The sequence below is a fragment of the Pseudorasbora parva genome, chromosome 4, assembly GCF_024679245.1.
Source record: "Pseudorasbora parva isolate DD20220531a chromosome 4, ASM2467924v1, whole genome shotgun sequence".
NCBI classification, from domain to species: Eukaryota; Metazoa; Chordata; class Actinopteri; order Cypriniformes; family Gobionidae; genus Pseudorasbora; species Pseudorasbora parva.
The window spans coordinates 25298843-25316869 of record NC_090175.1 but is presented as its reverse complement, the minus strand read 5'-3'; the positions used below and the strand labels follow the sequence as shown (position 1 = coordinate 25316869).

The 18027-nt window shown below is 39.9% G+C and overlaps 1 long non-coding RNA gene across 1 annotated transcript; it reads right to left on the bottom strand.

Moving 5' to 3' along the window:
• Window positions 1–8897: 8897 nt before the first annotated feature.
• On the bottom strand, window positions 8898–16383 carry LOC137073982 (uncharacterized). Its single transcript, XR_010904840.1, has 3 exons — window positions 13685–16383; window positions 9085–9309; window positions 8898–8963 (listed from the first exon to the last, which is right to left on the bottom strand). It is a non-coding gene; the product is annotated as an uncharacterized lncRNA (long non-coding RNA).
• Window positions 16384–18027: the final 1644 nt, after the last annotated feature.

Genomic DNA, 18027 nt, shown 5'->3' with positions numbered 1-18027 from the left:
TTTAGTCTAGTTCTATGCACGATGAACTCAGCCTTGTGCAGAAACAAAGAATTATATTCCCCCCTCAGAGCGGATATAGTATTACTTCTTTGCTCCGTAAAATGTACTTTTTGGTTGTCCCTCCAATGACTGCACCTCTTGTTCAATCTCCGACATTCTCCTCATTCTAAGTGCTTTCAATTTTGTAGAAAAAGCTATACAAGACCCTGTTATAAAACACTTGCAAGTCTCCCATAATATCTGTGTCAGTGCCGTTTCTAGGCATAGGCAAACTAGGCGGTCGCCTAGGGCGCCAACAGCTGGGGGGCGCCAGTGAGCCCCCGCCCAAACAAGATTTTTTAGTTATTTCATATATATTTTATTATTAATATTTCGTACTTTTGCTATTTCAAGGCATTATGATTATTTGCGATTATTGGAGTAAAGTCGCCATGGTGATAGTGGCACTGCTGTAATGAAAAAAGATCATGTAGAGGGCGGCAGGGAACGTCGTCATCCGTGGCGTTGTAACGCTTGTGTCCGAGTGAAAAATGCGGATAGCTCACTTAATGTAACTGGAGTGGATGTAAACACGGAGGCGATTAACATCACTTTATTCCCCGCTGAACTCTCATAATAATCCCCACACATGGGAGCTCAAGACTCAGTGCGCACCATAGCACATACACAAAATGCAGACTTCGTTTGCAGGGAGCGCGCGCAACTCTTAAAGGGGCCACACTATATTTCTACTCGTTACAGCGTGCTTTATTTTCATCATCATGAAAAGGTCAAAGCCATCAGGGGCTCAGTATCGTAAAAAGAAAAAAGAGGAAATATAAAAAAAGAAAGCGAAATATACAGGTATGTTAGCCTACTTATTGGTTACTTGTAGGACCTGTTCTCTACTAAGCTGGTCTCTCTATCATAAGGTTGAGCAAAACATTACACTGAATATTAGTACTGGACGGACCACACGCCATGCTCATTTCAGGTGCAGAACATTATAGCAGTTCATTTGAATAATTTTTTTTTTTACATCAGAGATAGCTGTTTAGTGTAAATTGATCAAGTAGGCTAATACTGTCATAACCATGGGCCTCACTAGGCCCTTTTTTATGAATTTATGCATCAGCCCCCGCCTAAAAAAATATGTGATTAACCTTTAAAACATATGAAACTGGCGCGAGGCTTCGGCTACTGCTTCGTCCCATCTTTTAGTCTTTGTGTCACTGTGTTCTTCAATCCGCAGCGGTGCCAAGTGACATGGTTTTCAAGCTATTGTTGTCTAATTTTTTGGCCTTCAGAACATCTTAAAATACACAAATGTAGATCATAGAAATCAAAATTTTCTCGGGGGAGCATGCCCCCGAACCCCCCAACAATTTGTGATCTCAGTGATAATAAACCTAGCTACATTATTTGATTAATGCATGTACAATATGCCCATGAAATAAGGAAGTCATATTTACTTAATAAGTTGTAGTTTAAAAACAAAAAGGGGGGGGGGGTGCAACATATGAATCTCGCCTAGGGTGCCAGAAAGGCTAGAAACGGCCCTGATCTGTGTATTTTTACAATGTGATCTGTTAATTTCCAAGAACTTAATCTGTTTTTTAATTTGCACCATAAACTCTGAATTCAACAGACTGTCGTTAAATCGCCACCTATAACATTTAGGAGTGAAGGTAGAAGGCGTAATATTGCAAAGTATTGGGGAGTGATCAGAGATAAGAATGGGTAACATTGTTATATGCGGAATACTGTTAATCAAAGACGGCGAGACACATATATAATCAATCCTAGAATATGTGTGGTGACGAGCAGAGTATAGAAAGAAAAATCTTTCAAATTATCATCTCTAAAGCGCCAAAAATCAACCACGTTTAAATTGGATATAAATGTTTTAAATGCAAGCGAGATTGAGGGAGAGGATTGTCCTCCAGATGATCGATCCATTACTGCGTCTAGATACGAATTGAAATCACCTCCTATAATAAGGGGTATATCAGGAAAATTGCTTAAACTTTTTTCAAGTGATATAAAAAAGGATGGATTAAATATGTTTGGGGCATAGACAGAAGCTAAATCTTAGTATTATTAATTTCAACAAGAGCGCACACACATTTTCCATTCATCAAATTCTCTGTATAGTCTATTGATATCTGTAATTTCCTACTTACTAACATTAGAACTCCCTTTGTTTTAGTGTCAGCACATGAGTGCGCCACCAACTTGAATCGTCTGTTTTGAAAACGATGGACATCTACTGATTTTAAATGCGACTCTTGAATTAATGCTATGGATACAGATTTACGGTATAAAAATTTCTTCACATGATGTCCTGTGCGTTATAAATAAAAGTAACTAGATCAAACACACAATGTCCAGCCCCACATAGCTTTCAGGGGGACGTAATGTTAAACTTCCAGCCTAGGGAGTCATCTCCTGAACATCATCTTCCCAGAGATTGCGTTGATGACCAGTCATCGAAGCTGTTGCTGCAGGCTTCTTTGATGGAGTAACGTTACCCAGAATCTCCTTGGTGTCGAGGAATTTCTCTGCTTCTTGTGGTGTTTTGAAGATCAGAGGTTGGCCGTGATGTGTCAATTTGAGCTCAGCTGGGTAAACGAGGAATGGCCTGAGACCAAAGGCAATCATCTTCTTTCGCACTTGGTTGAATTCCATCCGCTTCTTCGCCGTCTCATTACTGAAGTCGGGATAGAAGGATAGGATTCGTTCCTTGTGTTTCACAGGGTAAGCCTCTCTCGCGCCTTTCAGAATTGACTGCCGATCCGCGTAATCCAATAGTTTGAAGATCAAAGTGTGAGACCGCAAAGTTTCAGTTTCCCTCCTGTTGTAAAGACAATGTGCTCTCTCAATTTTAATCTCACGACCAGCCAGGGATGGGATCCACAACGGTAAAAACTTCTTGAGAAACCCAATCGGATCCGATCCCTCCTCAGATTCCGGTAAGCCCACTAGCCTCAAATTCGAACGGCGGTTCCTGTCTTCCATTTTCGTTAATCTTGTGGAGAATGATGCAATCTGTCTATCGTGGTGTCTAATATTTTGATTTTGAGCACGGACCGTGGCATGGACGGAATCAAATCGAGTGTTCACCTTTTGAAAGGATTTACCCAGTTCTTCAACATCACGGGCGAGACCGCTGACAGATTCGTTCGCCTGCTTGACTTGACATTTCAGGTCTGTTAGTTGCGGTGTCACCAAATTATCTACAGCTCCTTTAACCGCTGCCTGAACAGGCTTATCGAAGTGCTGTTGTTGTTCTGTCAAGGCCTGTTTAACAGCTCCTAGAATGGCGTCATCGGGATCCTCGGCTGAAAGTCCTAGGATTTCTTTCGGCCTTTTCTCAATTGGGGAATCTGTAGATTCCCTCTTGGTTGCAGATTTACTAGAAAACATTAGTAATCAGATGAGTACGATTTTTAGCACGGATTTCTCCAATAGGATGACTTTATGGGGATTTGAGGATGAGCACTTACAACCGCATCGCTTGTCGGGGTCACTAACTCGAACGCTGGGTTTTGATGGGCGTGCCACACTGAAGGCTTGGAAGTAAATGCCTATGGATAGTATTGGATAAGATTTGCATATTTAATGAGCTTCAGCTCCCCTTTCAGTTCACATGAGGGAGAGGAGAGATTGTTTTGAAAGCGACAACCATCACAGGGCTCGTAAACAAGTGTGTGCGCCTCCCTTCAAATGTCAAGTCGAGAAATACAACAGCACAGAATATTATTGGCCTTCCGGTCACATACACGCTTCAATACACTGACCCATCCGCATTTACACGTTGGATTCACTCGAAAAATGTGATGACTGACAGTTATAAACATTCATGCCGAAATCAGGTTCATGAAAATGTCAGGAAAACACGATTCCTGGCTGCATGCATTTGCAAGCCTAACTGTGTTACTATGGTTACCAGTGGTTTTAGTGGTGGATTAATTTCAAACTGACTGGAACTACCTGATTAGTGCATTAAACGGTTTTACTGCAAACTTTTCCAGCAAATCAGATTTGAGTATTTAAGACCAAGGTATAAATATTTTTAATTTTTGGTTGAACTAACCCTCTAATTATTATCTCTTTCTGAACACACTGGTTTATAAATCTATCCCATGATATTTAGTTTATTTTTTGTGGACTGTAGGCTATAGTATAGATCTTATCCATCTAAAAGTAAACATTATATTGTGGCATCAGAGCCAAGGCATGTAGTCCATAGATATGTATACGTAGCTACCTCATTCGAACGCTCCAGGCACGTTGACGAGCCGCCATTTTAGAACGGTCAACACACATCAACACTTCAGATGCTGTCAATCATCACTCTGAAAAAAGAACACTGCGCCTGCGCAGCCTCTGTGAAACTCTGTAAAGCCCTGCGCGATTTACCCTCCCGAAGTAATCTTTTTAGGTGAGACGTTTGTGTTAGTTTAGAAATTACAATGTTTGGATCTACACAAAAACACGTAACATTTGTTAGTAACAGGCTTCATGGTTCTTGAATTTCAATTCCCAGTAGGCCTATTCAAGAACTGGAAAATGTATGTGAAAACAAACATTGAAAGTGTTTAACTTAAACTAAATGTAAGCGTATTTAAAGAAGAGAAACCAACATATTTCTGCTTTTCTATAAGCATGCCCTTCTGTCAGCGAGACTCCTTGTCTATTTTTGCCGCTATGCTCGCGCTGAATTAAAGCCACGGTGCTAGTTCTTGATAAACTTGACCTGATTAACACGAAAGAGAACCGATTTCACCATAAAATCATGTAGTGCAGTGTTCTGTGTGTTTCACAATCACCACATGACACCCAGCGCTGTGAAATAAATAATAAAATACATGAAAACACATCACTGCCAGAAGATTTTGCCAAACTTCCAAGGCCTGTTTAAATGATTAAACTGAGCCAACCTAACTTTAATGTTACATTTATCAAGTGAACAACTTACAGCATATGCATGTGTGTTTGGGAATGGGGCATTTTCAGCAGATATATGATGCCCGTCATAAACCAAAGCACATCTCGGAGGAGAACACCGGCAAATGTGACAGAATGGACAATATTATAGTCTGTATTTGCAATACATGATTCAGTTTCGAGTGATCAGCGAGACAAATGCTACCAGAATGCACGAGGCTCCCGCTCCATATGTACTGCTTTTGCCCTGTCAACCATAGCTTGCATGTGCAATGTGACATTTGAATGGTCACAAAGTGCGTTCGCGACCGGCTTTGACCGCTCTAAAATGGCGGACGGCTAACGTATAGCGGCCCATAGAAACAGTCGCTAATGAGGTATCTAGGTATACATATCTGTGATGAAGTCATCATGAGCTTAGTAAAAAAAATGGCCATAGTGCACCCAGGGATGCATGTTTTTGTTTGTGTAGGTTAAACATATTTCATATGAAATTTATTAAAGAAAAAGTTTATGACAATCAGTAATTCACAAATAACAACAATAAAAAATTTCTGAAGCAATTGTGGGGTCATATTTTTCACAGTCTGTCATATTACTACTTCACAGCAATTGGAACCGCAATATATATATTAAAAGAAATTTATTGTCAAATCACACACACACACACACACACACACACACACACACACACACACACACACACACACACACACACACACACACACACACACGTCTGGTACACTATCTTTTTGGGGACTCTAGATGTAATGGTTTTTATACCGTACAAACTGTACATTCTATCCCCCTACACAGGAAACATTCAGCATTTTTTTACATTTTCAAAAAACATCATCCGGTATGATTTATAAGCTTGGGGACCGCTGGCTGGTTCCTGCAATGTAGGTGATCTCAGGTTTTACTATCCTTATGGGAACATTTGGTCCCCACAATGTAATATAAACAAGGGCACACACACACACACACACACACACACACACACACACACACACACACACACACACACACACACACACACACACACACACACACACACACACACACACACACACACACACAGAGTCTCAAAAGCCACATCACATTGCCATGAGATTCAGAAGGAAACAAATAAGCGTTCTCTTCTTCTGATGCTGCTCTGAAATGTCACAAGTGTAGTTTCAGACACGATATATAACAGTGGTCAGCAGGTCTGAGTTCAGATAGAGATGAGGATAAAGAAGCAGATCACTTTGTTGAGATTTTATATACTGTGGAGTTAGAAACAGGGCATTTATTTATGTATTATTCAACAGATATAAAGAGTTCCATCGAGTAAAATGTATTTGATACCTGATTTTTTTCACCCATATCTTTTCTTGTTGATTTTCTCCCTAAAAATGATTTTAAAAAATCATGATCATATCAGAAAGTAGGATATTAAAGCAATTGTAAAGATTAGTTAAAGCACTCAAAAAACTCACCTTGGCGTCTAATAACATAAAGTAATGTTATAATCATAATTATAAACACCAGTCCTGCTATTCCACCGCAGCAGATGAAAAAATATAGCCAGCGCCACTGCTGATCATCATCATGAAGATCATCATGTGTTGGAATGGCCATACCCTTACGTGTGTTGGTTTGAGTGGGTACAAACTTATCTTTGTTATTATCTGCTAAAAATATTATAAAAAATATAGACATTAAATAGTAGTTTAAAATTCACAAACAATGTCAGTATATTTATGTAAAATATAACGTCACTTACATGTCACATTGACTCTAACAGAATGGCTAACAGACAGATTGTTTTCTTTGCATCTGTATGAACCTGCATCCTCCATTGAGATGTTCAGGAAAGTCAGGAAAGCAGTCCCTTCACCCACAGCAGTATTCTTCCACTCAGATTTGATGTAATCTGAGTGATTTAAAGCATTACAGTCATTTCCACTGATTTTGCACCATGAGACTCTTGGGCTCCTGTGACATCCACGTACAGAAACAGTACAGTTGATCTTCAACACTGTCGTAACACGAGCTTTAAACACTGTGTTTCGTATCACTCTGGCCTGTGCTACACATTGCTCCTCAGAACCTAAAAGAATAAAGGAAAACAGGGAAAAATGCATACTAATAAGATCAAACAGAGGGACAACTTTTGGTAACACTTTATAATTAATAAATCATTAACAAGTGTTATATAATACTTAACAGATCATTAGTTCATCCACATATACAAAAATATAAGATAATGTGCTTGTTAATGTTTACTAATGAGCTTATTAGTCATTACATAATGATTAACAGATCACTATTTAATGTAAATTGAAATGCTTACAAATGTGATTAAACTTTCAGTTCATAGGATGCACTTTAAAAAAATCTACAAATGAATTTGACAGATGGAGATGGTTTGCAATGATTAAAAGCTTCAAACATTATATAATGCTTAACGGATCAATATATTTAGAGAGCTATGAGATAACACGCTTGTTAATGTTTATATAAACTTACAGAATACATACAGAATAATAATTGACAGATCATTATTTTATGCAAATAAAATGTAAAAAAATTGAATTCTTTTTGCAGTACCCAATCTAAAGCTAATCATCGTTTGTTATTGGACTTTTAGCTAGTGTAACAGCGTTTGTGTAACAGGGTTAGTTAGGTTTAGCTAAATGCTTGCTAAACAACAACAATACAAATGTAATTTATTACATACATGCAAAAAAAAAAAACTTTTTTATTGCTTTAGTACACTATATCTTTAAAAAGATTATTCCACAAATTATACATCAACAGGATAAAACATTTTTCTTGTTAATTTGTAAACTTGTTAATTTATCAAAACAATATTTGAACAATATTCTCTTGGACACCTGTATACCAAGCCTTAAATCTACCGGTACCACCAAACCCATCCCTAAACTTATACCCGTATCACACCACAATAGCAGAAAAAGTGTTTTGCAGTAGAACATGAACACAATAAATATTATGCCTAACTATTTTTATGGTTACACTTAATTACAGTGTAATTATACATTTAAGTACCAACACATAATATTATTTAACTTGTACTATAGGGTTAGGAATATGGTTTGGTTTAGGGTTTGTTGCATGTAATTATAATATAATTTATAGTTATTAGCTACATGTAACATGTAACAAGGACACTAAAATAAAGTAACTTTTTTCTTCTTTTTTTCTGTTTATTTTGACATAAGTACATATCAGTTAATAAGGTTTCACTTCAACATTTGCTACTGTATTTGTTTATCTTTTTTAATGTTAGTTAATTAAAAAAATACTGTCGTTCATGTTAGTTCACAGTGTGTGTTGTAATTAAAATGTCGAAATTAACATTAACAAAGATAAATGCATGCTTTATCATTGCAGTTCATTATTAGTTCATGTTAACTAATGAAGTTAACTAATGAACCTGATTGTAAAGTGTTACCGTTACATTTTCTGTTAAACATCCGGATCACAATAGCTACCAATTTGCCTTTTTTGCATGTGTACATTTGTAAATGTAAAATATAATTTAGCGACATTTGAAGATTTTCAAGAATTGCAAGGTCATATGAGTTGAAATTTAATGACGACAGTAAGCATTTTAATTTACATTCAATAATAATCTGTTAATGAATCAACATGTAATGTACGTTTATTAAAGCATTATATAATGTTTGTTAATGTTACCATCTAAATTGACAATCTCCACTGAAGAAAACTGTAAGAGGAATTTTCACCCAGTCCTGAAAAAGGACCTTTTTCATTTCTGTATAATTAAAACTGTTATTTCTAAACCTTTTCTGGTGTTAACAATAGGAAAACTTCATTATTTTATTTTCTAATATTACATGATTGTGTATTCCACTGCAACAAAAACTGCATTGCATACATTGCATTTAACACAACGCCTACCAAATATCACATTTATCAGTCAGATCTTAATACTCACCATTTGTGGTGCCGTTGACACTAAGCGATAGCAGTAGGAGATAAACGAAAAGGTTGCAGATGACCTGGAAGACACAGTTGACCATTAATCTTATCAGGAAAAGTGTATTTAAAAGTTAATATACAAAAATGAAAGCTTATGTCGGGAGTAGGGTATGTGCTGTATGTTCTTTGTATGTCTCTCACCATCTTTGTTTTCTATCTTCTTTTCTTGACTTATATCTTCACCTCCTTGGATTATCAGTGCTTTCACCAGTGTTGTTTCTCAGAATGTCTTTTCACTTGTTGGTTGGCTTTGTGTCTGTCTCTGTATCTCTTGGTTTGCCTTCTTTGGTCATTGAGTGTCAAACCTCATCTAGTGTGTTTGTAGTGGTTTCAGTTTGTCTGAACCTTTTCCAGGGTTGTTTAAAGCTTCATGTCAATTTTAAAGAGAGAGAGAGAACAAACAAAAGATGATGATGATGATGATGATGTGATCAAAATGAACTCAGTGACACCTCCTTGTGGATAATAACTGAACAGCAGCACATTAAGTAAAATTAGCAAATTGCATTTGCTACACACTCAAATTATTTCCCCCCACACAAAGTCTTAAAATCCCCTCATTAAAACAGCACACTTTTAGCGGGACTGTCCAAATGAGTCCAATTTAGTGACGACGTGATGAGTGGCTATTAATGTTTCTACCTAACTGTTGCAGATTAGCTGATACCTAATTTTACAGAGGAAAAAGTCACGAAAAAAATCTGTTGTTGGGGGATGGTGCTAAACACACATGAGCATTGTGTCAAAAGCTGAGGTGAAGATACTAAATACTAAAATGCATACAATAAAGAGCTCTTATTGATGAGTTTATGATTTATGGTTGATTAGGTTAGGTTAATGATTATGAACACAAGATTAACCATGGAAAACCACATCCTTATTGCATTCATATACCATCAGTTAAACTAAAGCTGGCATGGAGGACGCCTATAATTACAAACTAAAGTCACTGTGACTGTATTCTATTTCTAAACTGCACTCAAATAAATGTGTGAGAAAGTTTCTGCAACAGCTCTCTGATGAGTTGTATTACATCAGTGTCTAAATTCTTTACTTCATTTCATTCACTCCTTGCTTAAAGTGCTCTAATCTGCCATGGGGATCAGTAAACAAAAGAGTGATTTCGGACACTGCAACCAAGTCGACACTGAGTTGATTCCTGTGCTGGAGTCGACCCCAACTCTGAGGCTATTTTGAGTCGAGGAATCAACTCTTTTGGAATCAACTCTTTTTGGACTCCCTATCACTACCTGAAGTGTTTCCAGATAAGTGTGTAAGATATTCAGCCAACTGTCTGAGTCTACTTGTGACTTGACTCTAGACTTGACTACACACAGAAAAAAAGGGTGTCAAAATTGTACCTTTAGGGGTACAACAGCTTATCGCTGGGGCAGTACCCTTAAAAGGACAACTTTGTTACTTTTTTATTTTCCTAAAAGGTGCATTGTGGTGTGGCAAGCAGCGGGGCAAGGGACCGCGAGAGCGGGCCGGTGACGAGTGGTAATGAGTACCAGCCGCGTGACACACCGGTCTCGTCTCATGGCCAAGGGACGGGAGCATAAAAGGAGGAGCGAAGGCAGCGGAAGACGAGAGAGGACCAGGCCTGGACTTTATGTTATGTTTTGTTTATGTTTATGTGGGCAGTCGTCCGTGAGGGGCTGCCCACGTTTAATTGTGTGGGTATTTGCTTGCGGTTTTACTTTCGTTTTGTTTATTTATTTTGAATTAAAATTATGAATGTTCGCTGGTTCCCGCCTCCTTCCTACAAACTTTATTACATTGCTGCCGAAACCCAGGAGGAAGAAGGGACGCGCTGTCGGAGAGCCCTCGCTGCTGAGGGGGATCGCGGTGCTGAGGAGTTCGGGCAGCGCGGATGAGGAAAGACCGCGAGTGGCTGCCCGAGGCGGTGGTGCTGAAGCGAGTGAAGACCGGTGGGACGGAGAGCTTGCTGCCGTGCCCCTGGGTCAAGGTGGGGTGGCGGCCGTCCTGGAGGGAGCGGAGGAGTTGCTGCCGTGGGCCAGAGCCTGCTGCCGTCTGCCGTAACCGGGAGGAGCAGGGAACACGGAGCTTGCAGCCGACTGCCCTCAATCGGAGGAGCCACCGCCGGCCGCCAGGGGGCGGAGGAGGATCGGGCCGTCCACCGGACGTCCAGCACCATCGCATAGCACTGCGAGGAAGAGCCTCTTGGCTGGTGAGGACCGAGCGGCAGTGTGTCGGGGAACCGGACCAGATTTTTTTTTTCTTTCTTTCTTTTTCCCTCTCTCCCCTCTCTTGTTCTGTAGCTCCGTGCTCCCGTCTCTATTTCTCTCGCCTCTCTGTCCTTACCCCCATGTGCCGCGGCCGCCGTGATCGGGGAGGGTAGAGCGCAGTCTCGGGAGTGCCCCCCGGCATGCGAGGGGTGATGGGGGTATGTGGTGTGGCAAGCAGCGGGGAGAGGGACCGCGAGAGCGGGCCGGTGACGAGTGGTAATGAGTACCAGCTGCGTGACACACCGGTCTCGTCTCGTGGCCAAGGGACGGGAGCATAAAAGGAGGAGTGAAGGCAGCGGAAGACGAGAGAGGACCAGGCCTGGACTTTACGTTATGTTTTATTTATGTGGGCAGTCGTCCGTGACGGGCTGCCCACGTTTTATTGTGTGGGTATTTGCGGGCAGTCGTCCGTGAGGGGCTGCCTGCGGTTTTACTTTCGTTTTGTTTATTTATTTTGAATTAAAGTTGTGAATGTTCGCCGGTTCCCGCCTCCTTCCTTCCCATCTACAAACTTTATTTCATGCATATTAGCACCTTTGAGTACAAATGCGTACCTTAAGGCACCACCTTTTTGTGGTAAAAATGGTACAAAGTTGTCCTTTTAAGGGTACTGCCCCAGCGATAAGCGGTTGTACCCCTAAAGGTACAATTTTGACACCCTTTTTTCTGTGTGTATAGACTATAGTTAATGACTTTATGAAAGATTAGTGAAGGCCTAGGTTCTCCTTCAGAAAGACACATTGAACAATGATAGACTTCGTATAACTAACAGCAAAAATTACTGGTTGACAATATCTTTCCAAAAATGTACAATAGTATACTTTAGACGTTTTTTAGACTTTCATATAATGATCCAGATGGAAATCATTCGTCTGTGCTTCTGTGCAATCAAAAATGTTGTGACATGTTTCTAAAATGAACTTTCAAGTGACACTCGACAGTCTATGATGGAAAATACTGCTCAGATTATTACTTTGTTTTGCAAGTGTTCATAACTGGTGCAACAAGTAGGCCAGTGTAAGATGGTCATTGTTTTTTTACTCTGTAGAAGCTCTTTTCTTGATGTTTTTGTTATAAAGCTGCATTAAAAATGTTAAGAGTGCATATGATGTAAGGAACACAAAAATATCTATATTATAGTAAGAAACGCAGGATTTGCACTTTTCTGAAGCTGTTTATGTAAATACTTTTACATTGTATATGCTGCCAATACATCCATATTGTACAATTTAGCATATATGCACAAATACAAAAATTAACATCTAAACTTTAAAGTATAGCATACAACCAAAGCCAAATGAGATAAATGTCTTACAGAGCCCCGTTTAAGTACAGAACCACAGGAAGTCTAAGGAGTTACCACTTCCTGTATCTTGCAAGAAGGCCTTCTAAACTCACCTTATACACCCTGACTGATGTTGTTTTTATTTGCCTTAGGAAACAGGAAAACATTTTGTAAAGACACCATCACCAAATCACTTCGCATCTACAAGTAAATATGTTCAATTGGTGTGACAAAGCCAGTTGTGAAATATCATTTACTATACCATTATACAATGTAAAAGAGAGTTTTCTGTGATGGGTAGGTTTAGGGTAATGATATATATTATTCAGTGCCCCGCATCCAAACCCCCCGCTTTTATGATTTAAGATGCAGCTTCAGCCTCTATTTAGGGGCTGGGATGCTTCAGATTCTAGAGAGCATTTGATCGGACAGAAGATGTGTGATATCTGTAAATGCTTATATCTGGTAATTAGAATTTTGTCATTGTTTTGGAACACACCAGCTTATTCATAACCTTAAGGCTAATTCATACTAAAAGCTAAAAAACTCACTGCTCTACTGCAGCGGAACATGGACGTAAGAAGTATTTTGGGCATCTCCTGGCAGGGCCACTTTCCAAACAAAAATGTTTTCGCACAGGTGGGAAAACCTAGTATTTTTTCCTTGCTCACTCCGAGACGTCTGCACTGACTTGGTCATGCACACTGCATTGAACACTGTCCGAATGTCCAAAGACCTGCAGTACAGTGAACATGCCACTGGCCAGTATGTATGGCGGTACTTTGTTACAAATATCTATGAAACAAGACCTGGTTGTTCCAGAGAAGAGATCTGAACTATGAGTGCATCCGGAATTCCCCTGGAGGGAGCTCTGATTCTTTGATTGCTTCTGTGTGAATTTTGTTATAACTGTGTTAGATGGTGGAAATATAGTGTGACAGATTGTTATGATTTTTGTGGTCTCTTCCTTGGTTTGACAGAGTGCTGAGTCCAGAGTTTTTTTTTTTTTTTTTTTTACATCAATTTACTCTTTACACTGTTTGAAGTTTCTTAAATATTCTGAGGGAAGCAGAGAAAAAAGAGCAAAGCAAAGAAAAAAACCCAAAAGAAAATAACATAAACACCTTTTTGCCCTTTGGTGCCAAGTTATTATCTTGATGTTTGGATGTGAAGAAGTGCAATTCATAGCTTTAAACATTTAGCCCACCTGTGTCATTCTAAAATGAGTCTCTCTAATTCCCCTTCACTTTCACACCTCCTCATCTTTGATGTGTTTGAAATAAAGTTATCTGAAACAAAAGCAAACATGCACTTTAATCAAAAGTTAGTCACGTGATTTTGTGTTTTGTTTGCATTGTTTTCTGAAAGACAAACATGAAGTGATTTTGAGTGAGTGGTATGCACTCTGTGTGTGTTTTCATCCACCCACTCATAAAGGAAATTAAGCACACAAAAAACCCACAAACCTTCACCTGGTCTACAGTAATCTTTATATAAGTCTTTTGAAATAATTTTTATCATGCAGATGGTAGTTGAATAGGTAATTATTTCCTTAAAAAATGGTTATAAATCTTTACTCTTCTGTTTTACAATTGCATTATCTAGATTTGGAAATATCAGACTGGTATGATTTTAGTAGGACTAAAGGCCTGAATCAGAAGTGTGCCAAAATGAAATGAAGACTACATTTTTAAATGGACCTCTCTTCCATCTACACTTACCTAGAAGATTATTAGGAACACCATACTAATACTGTGTTTGACCCCCTTTCGCCTTCAGAACTGACTTAATTCTACGTGGCATTGATTCAACAAGGTGCTGAGAGCATTCTTTAGAAATGTTGGCCCATATTGATAGGATAGCATCTTGCAGTTGATGGAGATTTGTGGGATGCACATCCAGGGCGCAAAGCTCCCGTTCCACCACATCCCAAAGATGCTCTATTGGGTTGAGATCTGGTGACTGTGGGGCCATTTTAGTATAGCGAACTTATTACCATGTTTAAGAATCCTATCTGAAATGATTCAAGCTTTGTGACATGGTGCATTATCCTGCTGGAAGTAGCCATCAGAGGATGGGTACATGGTGGTCATAAAGGGATGGACATGGTCAGAAACAATGCTCAGGTAGGCTGTGGCATTTAAACAATGCCCAATTGGCAATAAGGGGCCTAAAGTGTGCCAAGAAAACATTCCCCACACCATTACACCACCACCAGCAGCCTACACAGTGGTAACAAGGCATAATGGATCCATGTTCTCATTCTGTTTAAGCCAAATTCTGACTCTATTATCTGAATGTCTCAACAGAAATCGAGACTCATCAGACCAGGCAACATTTTTCCAGTCTTCAACTGTCCAATTTTGGTGAGCTTGTGCAAATTGTAGCTTCTTTTTCCTATTTGTAGTGGAGACGAGTGGTACCCGGTGGGGTCTTCTGCGGTTGTAGCCCATCCACCTCAAGGTTTTGCGTGTTGTGGCTTCACAAATGCTTTGCTGCATACCTCGGTTGTAACAAATTGTTATTTTAGTCAAAGTTGCTCTTCAATCAGCTTGAATCAGTCGGCCAATTCTCCTCTGACCTCTAGCACCAATAAGGCATTTTTGCCCACAGGACTGCCGCATACTGGATGTTTTTCCCTTTTCACACCATTCTTTGTAAACCCTAGAAATGGTTGTGCATGAAAATCCCAGTAATTGAGCAGATTGTGAAATACCCGTCTGGCACCAACAACCATCCCATGCAATCACAGCAAATGTAGCTGCATAATCCATTATGGTCCAGTCTTCTCCGACTCATCATCACCACCCCCTTTGATGGCGAGACCCTGAAGTCATTATTCTGGATTGGGGCTAATTATCACCACCTTATAGACCTCCAAGATACCTCTGGACTAAACTGAAGGGATGCCATCATCCGGTGTCTGGAGAGTGTTTACTCCCGGTCCAGAACACAGCCTAGACAAGCCTGTTTCACCACCTTTAATCATGGAGAATTCTTGTGAGGAGAAATCATCCAGAAGAGGAGCTCCACAGTGAGGCTGATGGACTTCAGTGCAGAAGACTCTCACCCTATCCCACCCCGTTTCGTGTTCCTCATCGCTGTTTCTAGACAGCACTATGAATTTTTTGGACTATGTTTTGTCTGAATATGCATTGCTGTTTTTATACAGCACTGAGACTTTTATAGACCTATTGGGAATTGGAATTACCATCATTGATCTCATCAGGTCCCCATCTGTCGCCATCACCACAGAGCTCATCCAGTCCTCCAGCCCTGCCTCTGCTTTTTTCGGTTTGCAACCCTTCACCATCTCTGGGAATGCCCTGTTGTGATGTCGAGCCTCAGGTCGAGCAACCACCAGCAACATTGAGCGAGAGGATCCTGCGCCTTCCCCTCCAGTATCTGATCACTTCGCCCCATCTTGGCCCATCGACCTTTCGGCTTTGCCTTGGCTTCTCCTACCTTTGGCTCCATTGGGTTCCCTCGTCCCACCAGCTCCCCTTGGTCAGTCATCACTCCACTTCCGCCTCAGTCTTACGGGTTGTCTGCTGCGCTTCGTTCCTACATCCTTCCCTGCAGCTTTTTCTCTTTCCCCCGTCACACCAGCTATATGCCTTAGCCCTCGGGTACACTGGCTCCACGTCAGATGCTCAAGATGTGTATAGTAGTTCCTCACCGTCACTCAGTGTTTGTTTGGTCTCGTTTACGTTTATGTGTGTTACTACCATCTGTTTGCCTGTGGATCATTATAAAATTTGTGTTTACTTTAGTTAACTTTAGTTATCTCCATACCTTCTTCTTCAGCACACCGTGACAATTGGGTCTTCTAAAGATTCAGTCAGATTCTTTTACTGACCTTTTCTGCAGGTTATATCCTTCTGTCAGTAGGGATAGCTTTCTCAAATTTCTCTTTTCCCCCTATTACCCTACATTGATAACATTCACTGTCAGTCTATCTATAAAAATCCAAAATCCTCCCCCCACCCCCCCAAAAAAAATTCAAAAGTATGGTACTGTATTAGCAATGTTTAATACTTTGAGTCTTAGACGACTTAGACAACTTGTTTTAAAAGTTGTGTCATGCGTGCTGTATTCTCAATTCTCTAAACCTTTTGCAGTGCTGTTTTGAAAAGCAGAAGAGATACAAGCAAACATATATCTTTGTCGGTGAAAGATCCTCAGGACAACCCAACCCATGTGACATAAAACATGTCACAGGGAACTGAGAAATGTACTAGAAGTGAGAAAAGATTTCTGCTTTTTCATGGAACATCATTAACAGAACTGGGAAAAGCACATACAGTGGCCCGAAAAAGTATATTAATGCATTATGGATGGATTTTGTTATTGGATTATGTAAAAAATAATATACAAGTGGTATTTATTTTATATACACATACTGTGTTTAGACTGATCAGCTACAACATTAAAAAACCTGACAGCTGAATTGAATAACATTGATTTTTGCTACAATGGCACCTCTGAAGGGGTGGAATATATTAGGCAGCGAGTGTATAGTCATTTGTTGAATTTCATGTGTTGAATGACAATAGGCAAGGTAAAACATCTGCGTGACTTCAACAAGGGCCAAATAGTTTTGGCTAGACAACTGGGTCAGAGTATATCCAAGACTGCAAGACATTTGGGGCGTTTCCGGTATGCAGTGGTTAGTACCAACCAAAAGTGGTGCAAGGAATGACAACAGGTGAATCGGCATCAGGGTCGCATCCAAGGCTTATTGATGCATGAGGGGAATAATGGCTAGCCCGTCTGATCAACAAAAAATTATAGCTTAAATTACCAACAACAACACACACACACACACACACACACAAAAAAATACACACATTGTCCACGATATGCCTACAATGGCCATGTGAGCATCAGAACTGGACCAACCATCAGTGGAAGAATATTTTCTGGTTAGATGAATCATGCTTATTTATTTTTATTTTAGATAAGGTGGATGGCCGGATGCATGTGGGTTAGGTTTATGGTTAGGGCTAGAGAAGGAGGCAAGCCGTCGGAGGCATTGTGATGCTCTGGGCAATGTTCCGTTAGGAAACCTTAGGTTCTGGCATTCATGTGGATTTTACTTTGACACATACCTAAGGATTTTTGCAAAACATGTACACACCCCTTCATGGCAGGTAGTGGTGTTCCCTGATGAAAGGAGGATAAGGGACCGTTCATACAGAACACAAGTCAGTGGGATGTAAAAATGAGGTAGGTAAAAATTTATAAAGATGCGTTTTTTAAAAAGTTGAACTTCTTTTAACTTGAGCCCCACGTTTTTAGAATGCTGTTCTGTGGCCCTAACTTCCCCATTCTGCTACACTGTAAAAATGATTCAAGAATGGTTTGCGGAACATGACAGAGAGTTCAAGATGTTGTGTCAACCAACAAATACAATCTGTAGAGGCCTCACCTCACAGATTTCACAGAACATTTTCAACCGAAACAGCTATTTTCGGTTTCGGTTTTGGAAGGCTGAAATCAGTGACCAAAACAACAGTTAAACACGTCAGCTGTGCGGATAGTTCTGAA